This window comes from Osmerus mordax, chromosome 11 (genome assembly GCF_038355195.1).
Source record: "Osmerus mordax isolate fOsmMor3 chromosome 11, fOsmMor3.pri, whole genome shotgun sequence".
Lineage (NCBI taxonomy): Eukaryota > Metazoa > Chordata > Actinopteri > Osmeriformes > Osmeridae > Osmerus > Osmerus mordax.
This window is the reverse complement of record NC_090060.1, coordinates 514,455-533,032: the sequence shown is the minus strand read 5'-3', so window position 1 is coordinate 533,032 and position 18,578 is coordinate 514,455. Positions and strand designations below refer to the sequence as shown.

The window sequence follows — 18,578 nt, the reverse complement described above, 5'->3', positions numbered from 1 at the left end:
ACGCCGACAATGGATGTATAGGAAGACGATCGGAAACCCCACCGCCAGACCTTCAAAACATCCGAGGTCGGGCAGACTGGGAATATAGATACTGCCTCAATCACCGTAGGGTCTACAGGTCAAGCGGTGAGGAAAAATGGGAAGTCGACAAGTGGAGAGCGTGGGAAGTCGACCAAAGTCAAGGACAGAAGGAGCTCCAAATACCCAGCTCGCCATTGTTCACCCTGTCTAACAAAAGACCAAAACCAAACCCGATCGCCTTGTGGTGGGAGCACGGCTCAAGTTGTTACTGGGGACAAGAAAGAGAACAAGAATGCCATCAAGAAAGCTTCACATCAAGGAAAAACATCTCACCGTTCACAGAACACGAAGACCAACAAAGACAACAGCGAAAGACCAAAAGTGAAGCAGTCGAAGAAGAAAATGACCCAGGCTGGTGGTTGTGGCAAAAGGAATGTTGACAGAGACATTGTGAGAGCATCGGCTCCATTGCTGACAGGCAAACCCTCAGCGGTCTCAACCGACACAGGTTCTGGGACCGATACCTTACAACATCACAAGACAATGGAGATGAGAGCCGTAGATCATCAACTTCAATTCAATACTGGAAGCGATTCTCGTGTAATGCTCTTCGATATCATATAAAACTATTCCCTTCGGCTACCGAGGTGGAATCCTCACCATCTAACACGGAATCGGACATGTCAACAGCCCTGGCTGTCCAACCTCGCACAAGAATTTCCCTTGACGAAACCTTAATAGCAGTCGATGCACTTGAGACGAATTTCGGAGACTTGGCTAAGTGGTTTGAAGCGTTTGAAAAAACGAAAGTTTGCGACACAATAGGCTTTGGTGTGGCTATGGAATTGTGTGGTTGTTACGATCTTATTATCCGTAGACTGGGTAAAAGTCTATGAGATACATTTAGAGAGACTAGGTTTTTACAAACTGCAGACCATGTTAAACAAGCTGATCAAGCGCTGAAATACATTGCGAGTATTGTAAAGGGAGATCTCGAACATCAACTCGTAACTATCGTTAAGGATTTATTGGAATCCCTCGAGAAGGAGGATGCGATCTGCAACACTTTCGACAATCTGCAAACACTCGTTGGTGTCTGGCAGAGTTTCCCCGTCGTCTCCCAGTCACGTCATTGAGTCCCTCAAGATACACTGGGACACTGTACTTGATATAGGATGTACTCTCAGTTCAATGTTGAAGCAACGCAGTGACAAACTTGTCCATGTGAGAAATGAATATGTAAAACAGCAGAACGAGTTGACATCCGCTAGGAAGGAAATCGACTGTTTACAAGCCGACTGTGCAGACATGTCTAGTCGTTTGTACCGCACTCAGGATACCTTGCAACAAAAAGAGGAGCTGTCAAAGCATTGTGATGTAGAACACCGTACACAGAGCATCGAAAGAGACACTCGTTTCAATGAATTACAAGACCGTTTGAACAAGTATCGAGAGTTATACGATGACCTCACTAGGGATATGAGTAGAATAACAAATGAGCACACATCAGAGAGGAAGAGGTAGAGTGTGCAACGTGATGAGTTGACAGCTCAGCTAGCCAAGACTCCACAAGTGCCGAAACGCATAAACGACATTTAGAAACAAAAGCAGAATTTAATGCTCAAATCGACAGTCTAACACGGTCCTGCGGCGCCTTTCTAGAGACAATATCCTCGCTAAAGACTACAACAGAAGTGCTCAGAAGTGACCAAGTTAAAATCGTGGATGATTTTAAGCTTGAAAGGAGATCACTGGACAACATGTTGTCTAAGCAAATCGAGGAGCTTTCACGTTCCATCGCTTTCCATGAAGACAAGAACATCAAGCTCAAACTAACCGTTAGGACTCTATCTGAAGAAGTTGCCATGTTAACAACTGTGGACGAGGATTTGCAACTAGCTAACATTAAATTGGCTACAATACAGCAGTGTTTCGGTTTTGACATACTTGAGTGTAATGTCACAAGTGTGCTAGATGAAATCAAACTTCTGAAAGACTCATCCCTTGAAAGACTTATTACGTTCATTCAGGGGAGATGTATTCAAGTGGTCAAGACGGATTCTGATGATGACATAGAACAAGCTATGTGTGTATCTTACACTCCAGGTAATTTTTTCAACGACTATGAGAATCATATACGCAACATCATACTCACTGCATCAGCAACATGTACCCATGGAAGTAGGGGTTCAATCGTGTACACAAAGAGTAATCAAAACCCCTCTTAAAAGAAAATGGACAACCTTAGAATCTTCAGAAGATACAAAAATGGAACAACCTTTTAAAAAGCAAGAATGTGATTCTAACATGAAACGAAACTCAGAAGTAGAAACAACGTCCGCTCGTGACCTAAAGTTAGAGGACATAAAATGTGAAACACAAAGTCAAGTCCTATCACACCCTGATACTGTTACTTCTCCAGTCGAACAAGAAGGCAGTGGTCATAGAAAGTTTTTCAAGTTCACCGGTGACGGGTCAGGAGAGACCACCCTCAGGCTACCGATTCCCCTGAATGTTGTAATGCACCTGAAAGGTGAGGGCGATATCAAGCTTGTCAACCTGGGACATCATAACCCCGTTCATACTTTACTAAGCATTTTACAAGCCAGAGAAGAAGAATTCAAGGTCATCTCTGAAATTAAACCAAACATGTGTCATTGCTCAGAGATGGAACGACTGTCCGACAGATTGAAATGTTGCATTCTTGTATGTTGGAGTCAGGAGGGTCCACACGAGTTGCACGGTAAAGACCATACGAGATGCCGTTACGCTATCATGGTACATAGAGACCAAAACTTGAGATTGTACTACCTGATATATGTCAAAATTGATGGTTCTTACATATACAACTTGGCAAAATTATCTGTCAACCAAATCGATCATCTATTCAACCCTGTGTTTATACATAAATCGGATGGTACATGTGTCCAAGTTTCTCCCAACCCACACATTGTGAAGATGATAAAAACACCTGCATGGTAGATGTAATTGGAACAGACCATATTGTATTGCAGGGAGATGTCGAATGACGCAACATGTACAACAAGTCGATTTCAAGAGTTTATTATTACGAAGTACTAAACGACTCTCATGGCGTGATACGATGGTCTTGTAATAACTATTATAAACTCCAATCCTGTATCATGCACTAACGAACACATTATGTCATGACATCACTACTACTATAACGAATCGAGACATGTAAATCGTTTGAATATAGTAGATTTATACTGACATTGTAGAATAATACATGTACAATTTCACAGAATGAATAAAAGTGTGCACAGTATGATAAAGTTCTAATAAAAAAAACATTATACACACACAGTCCTCTTTTTAACTTCGCTCAACCTGGTTTCTGACCACATTCTTAATTTCTTCAGTCATGCAAGACGCAAGCGTCATCCACTCTCTATCCTGTAACAGTTTGTGAGCCATAAGTCTGTTGGTCCCATAGACGTCCAATAATTTCAAGACGATTCTTCGAACGACATCACATCCCATTGCAGTAGGTATTATAGTCATAGGATTATATAGACACTGATAAATGAGCTGGTAGGTGGGCACAGTTTCACCCCTGCGCTCAAAGTCGGTCGCATTGTCATACCCACGAAATACAATCCTTCTTTCCATGGCGTCCGCTATCATTACACCCAGACTCCACATGTCTATGGAACAAGTGTAATCTCCAAAATGACCTGCACCAAACAATTCAGGAGCCCTGTATGGCACAGTGACCACATTCAAGCTCATCCATTTTGAGATTTGTCTGGAAAGGCCCATGTCGGCCACCTTGACAGTGAGATTTTTTGTCAGTAGCACGTTGAAAGGTGTCAGGTCTCTGTGCACTATACTCAATCGGTGCATGTAGGACAGAGCACTGGCCACTTGGCTAGAAATGAGCCACAAAACTCAACGGGAGGGCTTGTGGCGGCAGGTCTCGATTTAAGTAGGATTTCTCAGCTTGTTTGTTGTGAATCAGTTCGCTCAGATTGTAGGGTAGGTAGGGCATGAGCATGGCGAGTGTTCCATTGTCTACGAAGCAATCGAGCATCTGTATTATGTTAGGATGCCCACTCAGTGAAGCGAGACATGACATCTCTCTCACTGTCGAATCCTCCACACCGCGGACGTAATGCTTCAAGGCAAATGATTTTCCTGTCTCCCTACATTTGACTTTGTATACGACTCCGAAGGCACCTTTGCCGATAATGTCTTCTTTTATGTAATTCTCCATTCTGAGTCTGATGGGATATAACCTTTCAGCTATAGTTGTGGACAAGCTGAATGAGGGGGTTTATAAAGGGGTGAACAGTTACATAAAAAACTGTGACGTCCAACAACGACTGATACAGCCGACCTTGACTGTTACAGCCAACCTCAGTGCTCACTACAAGACTACATAAACTGAAGGGGTTCAACCCTTTAGCAACATATATAAGGTGTCCTTGGTGATATGCACAAGACACTAATGTATTGATGACTAAACCATTGGCAGCATTTAAGATGTTAAACTTGAGATATAAAGTCTTTTCAACATTAATTCTGAGGAGATTTATCAGCATACTATACGGTCAACAACGATGTCCCGGTGTGCTGCTCGTAAGGAACCTGCTCTTAAGAAACCAGCTTGTAAGGTAGCCGCTCTTGAGAAACCCACTCACAGGAATGCCGAGATGACAAGACTGACTGAACAGCTCCTAAATCAGATGGGGAAATCGCCAAAGACTTTTACATGCGCGTCTGCAGCCGATATACTGAACGTAAAATATTGCAGGTTAAATGATAGCCTTCACGTTCTGCAAGGTGTTGGGCTGGTGATTAAAAATCAGAAAGGATTCGCATTCAACACAAAGCAGTATAAGATCTGCCAAGAAAATAGCCTGATACATCAAAGCAATGTCACGTATCACTACATGTGTAGTGACCCAAGAATGTTTTGTGTAAGCAACTTTGCTAAACGTTTAAACATTCCAATACGCAGGATACTGGACATCGTCAACGTCCTAAAGGCAATCGGAGCCGTTGAAACCGCAGGGGACACATTTTACAAACCCCTAACACATTCAAAGTCAAACCACTACTGGAAATGTTTCTTGGATAACATCTGGACTGACGCAACTTAAGGTCAAGTTGACAACAAACTCCAAGCTTGCAAGATTTGCAAGATTTGCAAAACACCCAACCTTGTGTTGAGTCTAGAGGAACTGGCATCAATACTCAAAGATTGTCAAATTAAAGGAATCTCAGAGATTGTGTGGATTTTTGACAATAAACTGACATGCGTACTCAAAGCTAGCAAGATTGACAAAACCTCTGAGATTAAGTGGATGGTAGTCAACAAACTGGCATGCTTAGTCAAAGCTTGCAAGAATGACGAAGCCTCTGCGATTGTGCGGATGCTAGACGACAAACTGATATGCGTATTCCGAGGTTGCGTGATTGACGAAACCTCTGAGATCGTGTGGATTGCAGACCCCCATATTAAGTGTCTATGTGATTTGCAGTCACTATACATCACCGACGATAACGTAGTCTTGGGCTCCTGCGTCTTACACAACAGTTCCGATGTGGCAACCAAGGACTCAACAGCAGAGACCGTCGCTGAGTGGACTTCGGCCACTTCTCCGATGAGACAGTCGCTGCACTGAGCGACCCTTGCAACTTCGGTCACTTCAGTCACTTCGCCGATGAGACAGTCGCTGCACTGAGTGACCCTTATCAATTAGAATGGGGATGTTGTGACTTCACAGAGGAGACCGGCGCTGCACTGAGCGACCCTTATTAATAAAAAATGTGTTGTAGCGACACCGACGCGAAGACCGAACACGAAGACTGAACTGAATATGATATTGTATGTGTATTGTGTACGTTGATTTGTCTCCAAATATATAATTTGTATCTATACCACCACATTGCTGCGGTCTCCCGGTCGTGTAGATTCACCCTCTACAACATCCGGAAGATCAGGAGATACCTGTCTGAGCACTCCACCCAGCTGCTAGTCCAAGCACTCGTCCTCTCCAAGTTGGACTATTGCAACTCTCTGCTCGCTGGTCTCCCAGCATGTGCAACCCGCCCTCTTCAGAGGATTCAGAACGCGGCGGCCCGCCTGGTCTACAATCTACCCAGACGCTCCCATGTTACCCCGCTCCTCATCTCTCTCCACTGGCTACCTATCATGGCCCGTATCAGATTCAAGACCCTGGTATTGACCTTCCGAGCAGTGAACGGGACTGCACCCGTCTACATCAAGTCTCTCCTGCAGCCTTACACCCCCACCCGCCACCTACGGTCTTCTTCAGACAACCGCCTGGTGGTCCCACCGCTCAAGACCGCCCGGTCCCAACACAAGCTCTTCTCCTGTCTGGCCCCCCAGTGGTGGAATCAACTCCCCACCTCCATCAGAGACACTGACTGTCTCTCCACCTTCAAGAAAAGGCTCAAGACGCACTTGTTCCGGGAGTACAACGGTACTTAGGAACGGTTCGCTTGACCCGATGTTAGTTTCCTCAAGGATCACAATGACTCTTGCTTAGAGACTTGTTGCTCTTGTGGTTAGTGGTAACTGATTAAATTTTTTTAAAATTTTTGGTTCTCGCTGTGATATATTGTTTTATTACTGTTGCTTGCTTTTTTTTCCCACAGGTACACTTGCACTTATAGCTGTTCATGTTGTTTGGTTGTGACTTGTTTAACTACATGCTCTTATGGTTCTTCCCTTTGGCACTTACTTTGGTTGTTCACAATGTGTGCTTCATGTTTTGGCTACTCGCGATGTTTTTTGGCTATCTTGTTGTTATGATCAGTGACCTATGCACTTTGTAAAGCTCTCTCTTGGAAGTCGCTTTGGATAAAAGCGTCTGCTAAATGAATAAATGTAAATGTAAATGTAAATGTGTAATAACACTGACATAAACCATTTGTAGCAAATAAAGAACGAATATACGGTTTAAGCGTGTGATATAAGCCTTTATTATTACATTTCAAAATGTGTAAATGTAACACCAGAGCAGAGGCTGGAATTCAGAACTTCTTCAGTGTCAACAAAACCAGTGTTGCTGCAATGTCCACACATTTCACAATTGTCTTCCTCAATGTGGACTCCACTTCTGTCACTTGAAAGAATTTGACAAAGCCATCCTGTGACAAAATGGTAATTAACATTAGATTACAGTCTTACACTCAGTGTCACCGTCATCCGTTAGGCCGTTACGCAGCTTACCCAGGTGTTGTTTTCGACTAGCCAAGTCTTCTGGTTGGTGGCCAGGTAGACAGCTATGTCCTCTCCAACCAACTCTACACAGTTGTCCACGCCCCCGTCCTTTAAATGTTGACACACTACAGCTCCAAAGGCTAACAGGCTGGCGACACGGCCCCAGTTGACGATCCCGTCTTCAAAAAGGTGAATTGCTACTACACCGACTAATTTCGCATTGCCCTCTATGTCAGCACAAGAAATTGTCCTGATCATACCTTTAAAAACAAATATTGATGACATTGAGCATAACAGCTTTGAGTTTATGCCATTGTATTATTACCTAGAGACATAGACGTATTACCTACCATTGTATACTCTGGCGTGCTTCTCCAATAATTTGCCAACAACCCTTTTCATCGTTGACATAGGTTCCTTTTCTTTCCAGCTAGGTTTAAGCACTCCTGTAAATTCCCCTAGGAAGCATTTAACGAGTTGAGAAGTCTCTGTGTAGACATCACGCCTGGGGTTAGACATCTCAATGTTGACTTTGGATGCGGCGTAGATACCTGCCCATGACATTGCAAGACTCCTCTAGAATTTGAACATCTAAGTTGACAATTTAAGTCTAACTGGCAGCTTATCTATATAAGCACTCACTTACAGCAAGTTACTAATGTCAAGGTCCCGCCTTGACATTAGTCAAGTCATACCAATTAGTGGTATGGCATACACCTTCATCGTCCAACTACACGAATAATGCAAAAGGTTGATGTACATGTATTTTATTAAACAACGTCAGAATCAGACACAGTCATAGCCATATGATAACATAGACAATCAAATTAAACTACCGTTCATGCTGACATGTTTACTACAGTTGGACATTATGTGAATAGAGGACAGTGGCACAGCATGCAAGTATCATGCAAGCACTTTGAGTTCCGGGAGAACTTAAATCTTGACATGGGCATTTCGGCTCATGAACTAGTTGATACTCTTCTTCAGCAAGCTAGCAACAAATGAGATTGTCCAAAGCAACCTTTCCCAATACTGGACCTCAGGTTTCCCTGCTCTGCATGCGTTAGAACTGATTGGACCCTTACCAAGCTCTACAGAAAACGACGGAGCATGTGGCACCAGGGTACTCCAACAAACTCGTAACTGTCGACAATGCATCAATTATTTACGAGACTGCTGATAAAAGGGGACGTGTTTCCGCCCGGTCTCGAACCGGGGACCTTTCGCGTGTGAGGCAAACTTGATAACCACTACACTACGGAAACTTCTTCCTAACCAAACAACAGAATCTCACTGCACACCCACACAAACAAGGACACCGAATGAGGACACGCCTTTATCATGTCAAATGGGCATTTGGGCTCATGAACCAGTTGATATGGTTCTTCAACAAGTCAGCGGGCACTGAGACGGTCTAAGGCAGTGGTTCTCAACCCTTGTCCTCAGGCCAGCATGCTTTAGATCAGTGGTTCTTAACCCTGTCCTAAGGGCACCCCTGTCCTGCATGTTTTTAGAGGTTTCTTGGCTCCAACACACCTGATTCAAATGCATGTTCGTTACCAGGCTTCTAGAGAGCTACATAACGACCCACTTATTTGAATCGGGTGTGTTGGAGCAGGGAAACATCTCAAACATGCAGGGCAGGGCAGGTGGGACCAGGATCGCGAACGACTGGTCTGAAGGTCTCAGAAGTAACAAAGGTCCTTGGCCCATGACATTCATGGTAATCTTGCTGAACGGGATTCTACCGACTGGTAGAAACAACGGAACGGCTTAAAAGGCGAATCCGCACAAGTTGCACCAGGGTAGCTGACTTCCCATTTCAAAGAATGACATGTCAACTCCACTGAATCATGGGACTTCTTGGGACATTGGGACTACATGGGACATTAACTACTCTCGAGAGGATCGCCATTGGACGAAAACCGAGGAAAGACGCAGAAGTTTCCGCCCGGTCTCGAACCGGGGACCTTTCGCGTGTTAAGCGAACGTGATAACCGCTACACTACGGAAACTGCCAACTCCTGAAAGACAGAAGCCCAGTGCACACACAAACACGCAAGTAACAAGGAAACAGAATAAGGACACACATTTCAAATCTTGACATGGGCCTTTCGGCTCATGAACTAGTTGATACTCTTCTTCAGCAAGCTAGCAACAAATGAGATTGTCCAAAGCAACCTTTCCCAATCCTGGACCTCAGGTTTCCCTGCTCTGCATGCGTTAGACCTGATTGGACCCTTACCAAGCTCTACAGAAAACGACGGAGCATGTGGCACCAGGGTACTCCAACAAACTCGTAACTGTCGACAATGCATCAATTATTTACGAGACTGCTGATAAAAGGGGACATGTTTCCGCCCGGTCTCGAACCGGGGGCCTTTCGCGTGTGAGGCGAACATGATAACCACTACACTACGGAATCTTCTTCCTAACCAACAACAGAATCTCACTGCACACCCAGACAAACAAGGACACAGAACGAGGACACACCTTTATCATGTCAAATGGGCATTTGGGCTCATGAACCAGTTGATATGGTTCTTCAACAAGTCAGCGGGCACTGAGACGGTCTAAGGCAGTGGTTCTCAACCCTTGTCCTCAGGCCAGCATGCTTTAGATCAGTGGTTCTTAACCCTGTCCTCAGGGAACCCCTGTCCTGCATGTTTTTAGAGGTTTCTTGGCTCCAACACACCCGATTCAAATGCATGTTCGTTACCAGGCTTCTAGAGAGCTACATAACGACCCACTTATTTGAATCGGGTGTGTTGGAGCAGGGAAACATCTCAAACATGCAGGGCAGGGCAGGTGGGACCAGGATCGCGAACGACTGGTCTGAAGGTCTCAGAAGTAACAAAGGTCCTTGGCCCATGACATTCATGGTAATCTTGCTGAACGGGATTCTACCGACTGGTAGAAACAACGGAACGGCTTAAAAGGCGAATCCGCACAAGTTGCACCAGGGTAGCTGACTTCCCATTTCAAAGAATGACATGTCAACTCCACTGAATCATGGGACTTCTTGGGACATTGGGACTACATGGGACATTCACTACTCTCGAGAGGATCGCCATTGGACGAAAACCGAGGAAAGACGCAGAAGTTTCCGCCCGGTCTCGAACCGGGGACCTTTCGCGTGTTAAGTGAACGTGATAACCGCTACACTACGGAAACTGCCAACTCCTGAAAGACAGAAGCCCAGTGCACACACAAACACGCAAGTAACAAGGCAACAGAACAAGGACACACATTTAAAATCTCGACATGGGCCTTTCGGCTCATGAACTAGTTGATACTCTTCTTCAGCAAGCTAGCAACAAATGAGATTGTCCTAAGCAACCTTTCCCAATCCTGGACCTCAGGTTTCCCTGCTCTGCATGCGTTAGACCTGATTGGACCCTTACCAAGCTCTACAGAAAACGACGGAGCATGTGGCACCAGGGTACTCCAACAAACTCTAACTGTCGACAATGCATCAATTATTTACGAGACTGCTGATAAAAGGGGACATGTTTACGCCCGGTCTCGAACCGGGGACCTTTCGCGTGTGAGGCGAACGTGATAACCACTACACTACGGAAACTTCTTCCTAACCAATAACAGAATCTCACTCCACACCCACACAAACAAGGACACAGAACAAGGACACGCCTTTATCATGTCAAATGGGCATTTGGGCTCATGAACCAGTTGATATGGTTCTTCAACAAGTCAGCGGGCACTGAGACGGTCTAAGACAGTGGTTTTCAACCCTTGTCCTCAGGCCAGCATGCTTTAGATCTGTGGTTCTTAACCCTGTCCTCAGGGAACCCCTGTCCTGCATGTTTTTTGAGGTTTCTTGGCTCCAACACACCTGATTCAAATGCATGTTGGTTACCAGGCTTCTAGAGAGCTACATAACGACCCACTTATTTGAATCGGGTGTGTTGGAGCAGGGAAACATCTCAAACATGCAGGGCAGGGCAGGTGGGACCAGGATCGCGAACGACTGGTCTGAAGGTCTCAGAAGTAACAAAGGTCCTTGGCCCATGACATTCATGGTAATCTTGCTGAACGGGATTCTACCGACTGGTAGAAACAACGGAACGGCTTAAAAGGCGAATCCGCACAAGTTGCACCAGGGTAGCTGACTTCCCATTTCAAAGAATGACATGTCATCACAGACTTCCTGTCTGACAGGAAGCAGTGCGTTAAGCTGGGAACACAAGTCTCTGACTCCCGGTCCATCAGCACCGGATCACCTCAGGGCTGCGTCCTTTCTCCTCTGCTGTTCTCCCTGTACACCAACAGTTGCACCTCCAGTCATCCGTCCGTCAAACTCCTGAAGTTTGCGGACGACACCACCCTTATTGGGCTCATCTCTGGTGGAGACGAGTCTGATTATAGGTGGGAAGCGGCCAACCTGGTGACCTGGTGCAGCCAGAACAACTTAGAGCTCAATGCCCTTAAGACAGTGGAGATGGTTGTGGACTTCAGGAGGAACACAGCCCCACTCACCCCCATCACCCTGTGTGACTCCCCAGTCAACACTGTGGAGTCCTTCCGCTTCCTGGGCACTATCCTCTCCCAGGACCTCAAGTGGGAACTGAACATCAGCTCCCTCATCAAGAAAGCACAACAGAGGATGTACTTCCTTCGGCAGCTGAAGAAGTTCAACCTGCCAAAGACAATGATGGTGCACTTCTACTCAGCCATCATTGAGTCCATCCTCACCTCCTCCATCACCGTCTGGTACGCTGCTGCCACTGCCAAGGACAAGAGCAGACTGCAGCGTATCATCCGTACTGCTGAGAAGGTGATTGGCTGCAATCTGCCTACCCTCGAGGACCTGCACACCTCGAGGACCCTGAGGCAAGCGAGGAAGATTGTGGCCGACTCCTCCCACCCTGGACACTCCCTGTTTCAGTCACTCCCCTCCGGCAGAAGGCTGCGGTCTATCAGGACCAATACCTCACGCCACAAAAACAGTTTCTTCCCTTCCGCTGTTGGCCTCTTCAACAAGGCCAAGGGACCACACTGACTCAAATGACTCATTGCCTAAATCACTCTGCTTTTGCACTGCACCATAACATGGTATCTTGTACATTTGTATTTTTTGTAATATTTGTATTTTTGTATTTTATATTGTAATTTACCGCAACTTATATTTATCCCACTTAGTACTGCTAGTTTATGTACCCTTAGTATAGTTAGTCCACATATTTAAATTTTAGGTATATGTTTATTGTATGCACCTTCCTGCCAAAGCAAATTCCTTGTCTGTGCAAACTTTCATGGCGAATAAATCCCTTTCTGATTCTGATTTCTGATTCTGATTCTGATGTCAACTCCACTGAATCATGGGACTTCTTGGGACATTGGGACTACATGGGACATTAACTACTCTCGAGAGGATCGCCATTGGACGAAAACCGAGGAAAGATGCAGAAGTTTCCGCCCGGTCTCGAACCGGGGACCTTTCGAGTGTTAAGCGAACGTGATAACTGCTACACTACTGAAACTAACAACTCCTGAGAGACAGAAGCCCAGTGCACACACAAACACGCAAGTAACAAGGAAACAGAACAAGGACACACATTTAAAATCTTGAAATGGGCATTTCGGCTCATGAACTAGTTGATACTCTTCTTCAGCAAGCTAGCAACAAATGAGATTGTCCTAAGCAACCTTTCCCAATCCTGGACCTCAGGTTTCCCTGCTCTGCATGCGTTATACCTGATTGGACCCTTACCAAGCTCTACAGAAAACGACGGAGCATGTGGCACCAGGGTACTCCAACAAACTCGTAACTGTCGACAATGCATCAATTATTTACGAGACTGCTGATAAAAGGGGACATGTTTCCGCCCGGTCTCGAACCGGGGACCTTGCGCGTGTGAGGCAAACGTGATAACCACTACACTACGGAAACTACTTCCTAACCAAAGAACAGAATCTCACTGCACACCCACACAAACAAGGACACAGAACGAGGACACGCCTTTATCATGTCAAATGGGCATTTGGGCTCATGAACCAGTTGATATGGTTCTTCAACAAGTCAGCGGGCATTGAGACGGTCTAAGGCAGTGGTTCTCAACCCTTGTCCTCAGGCCAGCATGCTTTAGATCAGTGGTTCTTAACCCTGTCCTCAGGGAACCCCTGTCCTGCATGTTTTTAGAGGTTTCTTGGCTCCAACACACCCGATTCAAATGCATGTTCGTTACCAGGCTTCTAGAGAGCTACATAACGACCCACTTATTTGAATCGGGTGTGTTGGAGCAGGGAAACATCTCAAACATGCAGGGCAGGGCAGGTGGGACCAGGATCGCGAACGACTGGTCTGAAGGTCTCAGAAGTAACAAAGGTCCTTGGCCCATGACATTCATGGTAATCTTGCTGAACGGGATTCTACCGACTGGTAGAAACAACGGAACGGCTTAAAAGGCGAATCCGCACAAGTTGCACCAGGGTAGCTGACTTCCCATTTCAAAGAATGACATGTCAACTCCACTGAATCATGGGACTTCTTGGGACATTGGGACTACATGGGACATTCACTACTCTCGAGAGGATCGCCATTGGACGAAAACCGAGGAAAGACGCAGAAGTTTCCGCCCGGTCTCGAACCGGGGACCTTTCGCGTGTTAAGCGAACGTGATAACCGCTACACTACGGAAACTGCCAATTCCTGGAAGACAGAAGCCCAGTGCACACACAACACGCAAGTAACAAGGTAACAGAACAAGGACACACATTTAAAATCTCGACATGGGCCTTTCGGCTCATGAACTAGTTGATACTCTTCTTCAGCAAGCTAGCAACAAATGAGATTGTCCTAAGCAACCTTTCCCAATCCTGGACCTCAGGTTTCCCTGCTCTGCATGCGTTAGACCTGATTGGACCCTTACCAAGCTCTACAGAAAACGACGGAGCATGTGGCACCAGGGTACTCCAACAAACTCTAACTGTCGACAATGCATCAATTATTTACGAGACTGCTGATAAAAGGGGACATGTTTCCGCCCGGTCTCGAACCGGGGACCTTTCGCGTATGAGGCAAACGTGATAACCACTACACTACGGAAACTTCTTCCTAACCAACAACAGAATCTCACTCCACACCCACACAAACAAGGACACAGAACAAGGACACGCCTTTATCATGTCAAATGGGCATTTGGGCTCTTGAACCAGTTGATATGGTTCTTCAACAATTCAGCGGGCACTGAGACGGTCTAAGACAGTGGTTTTCAACCCTTGTCCTCAGGCCAGCATGCTTTAGATCTGTGGTTCTTAACCCTGTCCTCAGGGAACCCCTGTCCTGCATATTTTTTGAGGTTTCTTGGCTCCAACACACCTGATTCAAATGCATGTTGGTTACCAGGCTTCTAGAGAGCTACATAACGACCCACTTATTTGAATCGGGTGTGTTGGAGCAGGGAAACATCTCAAACATGCAGGGCAGGTGGGACCAGGATCGCGAACGACTGGTCTGAAGGTCTCAGAAGTAACAAAGGTCCTTGGCCCATGACATTCATGGTAATCTTGCTGAACGGGATTCTACCGACTGGTAGAAACAACGGAACGGCTTAAAAGGCGAATCCGCACAAGTTGCACCAGGGTAGCTGACTTCCCATTTCAAAGAATGACATGTCAACTCCACTGAATCATGGGACTTCTTGGGACATTGGGACTACATGGGACATTCACTACTCTCGAGAGGATCGCCATTGGACGAAAACCGAGGAAAGACGCAGAAGTTTCCGCCCGGTCTCGAACCGGGGACCTTTCGCGTGTTAAGCGAACGTGATAACCGCTACACTACAGAAACTGCCAACTCCTGAAAGACAGAAGCCCAGTGCACACACAAACACGCAAGTAACAAGGCAACAGAACAAGGACACACATTTAAAATCTCGACATGGGCCTTTCGGCTCATGAACTAGTTGATACTCTTCTTCAGCAAGCTAGCAACAAATGAGATTGTCCTAAGCAACCTTTCCCAATCCTGGACCTCAGGTTTCCCTGCTCTGCATGCGTTAGACCTGATTGGACCCTTACCAAGCTCTACAGAAAACGACGGAGCATGTGGCACCAGGGTACTCCAACAAACTCTAACTGTCGACAATGCATCAATTATTTACGAGACTGCTGATAAAAGGGGACATGTTTCCGCCCGGTCTCGAACCGGGGACCTTTCGCGTGTGAGGCAAACGTGATAACCACTACACTACGGAAACTTCTTCCTAACCAACAACAGAATCTCACTCCACACCCACACAAACAAGGACACAGAACAAGGACACGCCTTTATCATGTCAAATGGGCATTTGGGCTCTTGAACCAGTTGATATGGTTCTTCAACAAGTCAGCGGGCACTGAGACGGTCTAAGACAGTGGTTTTCAACCCTTGTCCTCAGGCCAGCATGCTTTAGATCTGTGGTTCTTAACCCTGTCCTCAGGGAACCCCTGTCCTGCATATTTTTTGAGGTTTCTTGGCTCCAACACACCTGATTCAAATGCATGTTGGTTACCAGGCTTCTAGAGAGCTACATAACGACCCACTTATTTGAATCGGGTGTGTTGGAGCAGGGAAACATCTCAAACATGCAGGGCAGGTGGGACCAGGATCGCGAACGACTGGTCTGAAGGTCTCAGAAGTAACAAAGGTCCTTGGCCCATGACATTCATGGTAATCTTGCTGAACGGGATTCTACCGACTGGTAGAAACAACGGAACGGCTTAAAAGGCGAATCCGCACAAGTTGCACCAGGGTAGCTGACTTCCCATTTCAAAGAATGACATGTCATCACAGACTTCCTGTCTGACAGGAAGCAGTGCGTTAAGCTGGGAACACAAGTCTCTGACTCCCGGTCCATCAGCACCGGATCACCTCAGGGCTGCGTCCTTTCTCCTCTGCTGTTCTCCCTGTACACCAACAGTTGCACCTCCAGTCATCCGTCCGTCAAACTCCTGAAGTTTGCGGACGACACCACCCTTATTGGGCTCATCTCTGGTGGAGACGAGTCTGATTATAGGTGGGAAGCGGCCAACCTGGTGACCTGGTGCAGCCAGAACAACTTAGAGCTCAATGCCCTTAAGACAGTGGAGATGGTTGTGGACTTCAGGAGGAACACAGCCCCACTCACCCCCATCACCCTGTCTGACTCCCCAGTCAACACTGTGGAGTCCTTCCGCTTCCTGGGCACTATCCTCTCCCAGGACCTCAAGTGGGAACTGAACATCAGCTCCCTCATCAAGAAAGCACAACAGAGGATGTACTTCCTTCGGCAGCTGAAGAAGTTCAACCTGCCAAAGACAATGATGGTGCACTTCTACTCAGCCATCATTGAGTCCATCCTCACCTCCTCCATCACCGTCTGGTACGCTGCTGCCACTGCCAAGGACAAGAGCAGACTGCAGCGTATCATCCGTACTGCTGAGAAGGTGATTGGCTGCAATCTGCCTACCCTCGAGGACCTGCACACCTCGAGGACCCTGAGGCAAGCGAGGAAGATTGTGGCCGACTCCTCCCACCCTGGACACTCCCTGTTTCAGTCACTCCCCTCCGGCAGAAGGCTGCGGTCTATCAGGACCAATACCTCACGCCACAAAAACAGTTTCTTCCCTTCCGCTGTTGGCCTCTTCAACAAGGCCAAGGGACCACACTGACTCAAATGACTCATTGCCTAAATCACTCTGCTTTTGCACTGCACCATAACATGGTATCTTGTACATTTGTATTTTTTGTAATATTTGTATTTTTGTATTTTATATTGTAATTTACCGCAACTTATATTTATCCCACTTAGTACTGCTAGTTTATGTACCCTTAGTATAGTTAGTCCACATATTTAAATTTTAGGTGTATGTTTATTGTATGCACCTTCCTGCCAAAGCAAATTCCTTGTCTGTGCAAACTTTCATGGCGAATAAATCCCTTTCTGATTCTGATTTCTGATTCTGATGTCAACTCCACTGAATCATGGGACTTCTTGGGACATTGGGACTACATGGGACATTAACTACTCTCGAGAGGATCGCCATTGGACGAAAACCGAGGAAAGATGCAGAAGTTTCCGCCCGGTCTCGAACCGGGGACCTTTCAAGTGTTAAGCGAACGTGATAACTGCTACACTACTGAAACTAACAACTCCTGAGAGACAGAAGCCCAGTGCACACACAAACACGCAAGTAACAAGGAAACAGAACAAGGACACATTTAAAATCTTGAAATGGGCATTTCGGCTCATGAACTAGTTGATACTCTTCTTCAGCAAGCTAGCAACAAATGAGATTGTCCTAAGCAACCTTTCCCAATCCTGGACCTCAGGTTTCCCTGCTCTGCATGCGTTATACCTGATTGGACCCTTACCAAGCTCTACAGAAAACGACGGAGCATGTGGCACCAGGGTACTCCAACAAACTCGTAACTGTCGACAATGCATCAATTATTTACGAGACTGCTGATAAAAGGGGACATGTTTCCGCCCGGTCTCGAACCGGGGACCTTGCGCGTGTGAGGCAAACGTGATAACCACTACACTACGGAAACTACTTCCTAACCAAAGAACAGAATCTCACTGCACACCCACACAAACAAGGACACAGAACGAGGACACGCCTTTATCATGTCAAATGGGCATTTGGGCTCATGAACCAGTTGATATGGTTCTTCAACAAGTCAGCGGGCATTGAGACGGTCTAAGGCAGTGGTTCTCAACCCTTGTCCTCAGGCCAGCATGCTTTAGATCAGTGGTTCTTAACCCTGTCCTCAGGGAACCCCTGTCCTGCATGTTTTTAGAGGTTTCTTGGCTCCAACACACCCGATTCAAATGCATGTTCGTTACCAGGCTTCTAGAGAGCTACATAACGACCCACTTATTTGAATCGGGTGTGTTGGAGCAGGGAAACATCTCAAACATGCAGGGCAGGTGGGACCAGGATCGCGAACGACTGGTCTGAAGGTCTCAGAAGTAACAAAGGTCCTTGGCCCATGACATTCATGGTAATCTTGCTGAACGGGATTCTACCGACTGGTAGAAACAACGGAACGGCTTAAAAGGCGAATCCGCACAAGTTGCACCAGGGTAGCTGACTTCCCATTTCAAAGAATGACATGTCAACTCCACTGAATCATGGGACTTCTTGGGACATTGGGACTACATGGGACATTCACTACTCTCGAGAGGATCGCCATTGGACGAAAACCGAGGAAAGACGCAGAAGTTTCCGCCCGGTCTCGAACCGGGGACCTTTCGCGTGTTAAGCGAACGTGATAACCGCTACACTACGGAAACTGCCAACTCCTGAAAGACAGAAGCCCAGTGCACACACAAACACGCAAGTAACAAGG

General features: G+C 46.4%; 12 non-coding genes across 12 annotated transcripts; all 12 read right to left on the bottom strand.

The window, feature by feature from the left end:
• Positions 1-8,432: 8,432 nt before the first annotated feature.
• trnav-cac (transfer RNA valine (anticodon CAC)) lies at positions 8,433-8,505 on the bottom strand. The gene has a single exon. It is a non-coding gene; the product is annotated as a tRNA-Val (tRNA).
• A 677-nt stretch (positions 8,506-9,182) lies between these two features.
• trnav-aac (transfer RNA valine (anticodon AAC)) lies at positions 9,183-9,255 on the bottom strand. The gene has a single exon. It is a non-coding gene; the product is annotated as a tRNA-Val (tRNA).
• Positions 9,256-9,592: 337 nt separating this feature from the next.
• On the bottom strand, positions 9,593-9,665 carry trnav-cac (transfer RNA valine (anticodon CAC)). Its single transcript has one exon. It is a non-coding gene; the product is annotated as a tRNA-Val (tRNA).
• Positions 9,666-10,341: 676 nt separating this feature from the next.
• On the bottom strand, positions 10,342-10,414 carry trnav-aac (transfer RNA valine (anticodon AAC)). Its single transcript has one exon. It is a non-coding gene; the product is annotated as a tRNA-Val (tRNA).
• A 336-nt stretch (positions 10,415-10,750) lies between these two features.
• trnav-cac (transfer RNA valine (anticodon CAC)) lies at positions 10,751-10,823 on the bottom strand. The gene has a single exon. It is a non-coding gene; the product is annotated as a tRNA-Val (tRNA).
• A 2,255-nt stretch (positions 10,824-13,078) lies between these two features.
• On the bottom strand, positions 13,079-13,151 carry trnav-cac (transfer RNA valine (anticodon CAC)). Its single transcript has one exon. It is a non-coding gene; the product is annotated as a tRNA-Val (tRNA).
• A 677-nt stretch (positions 13,152-13,828) lies between these two features.
• Positions 13,829-13,901, bottom strand: trnav-aac (transfer RNA valine (anticodon AAC)). Its single transcript has one exon. It is a non-coding gene; the product is annotated as a tRNA-Val (tRNA).
• Positions 13,902-14,236: 335 nt separating this feature from the next.
• On the bottom strand, positions 14,237-14,309 carry trnam-cau (transfer RNA methionine (anticodon CAU)). Its single transcript has one exon. It is a non-coding gene; the product is annotated as a tRNA-Met (tRNA).
• Positions 14,310-14,980: 671 nt separating this feature from the next.
• On the bottom strand, positions 14,981-15,053 carry trnav-aac (transfer RNA valine (anticodon AAC)). Its single transcript has one exon. It is a non-coding gene; the product is annotated as a tRNA-Val (tRNA).
• A 336-nt stretch (positions 15,054-15,389) lies between these two features.
• trnav-cac (transfer RNA valine (anticodon CAC)) lies at positions 15,390-15,462 on the bottom strand. The gene has a single exon. It is a non-coding gene; the product is annotated as a tRNA-Val (tRNA).
• Positions 15,463-17,704: 2,242 nt separating this feature from the next.
• trnav-cac (transfer RNA valine (anticodon CAC)) lies at positions 17,705-17,777 on the bottom strand. The gene has a single exon. It is a non-coding gene; the product is annotated as a tRNA-Val (tRNA).
• Positions 17,778-18,449: 672 nt separating this feature from the next.
• On the bottom strand, positions 18,450-18,522 carry trnav-aac (transfer RNA valine (anticodon AAC)). Its single transcript has one exon. It is a non-coding gene; the product is annotated as a tRNA-Val (tRNA).
• Positions 18,523-18,578: the final 56 nt, after the last annotated feature.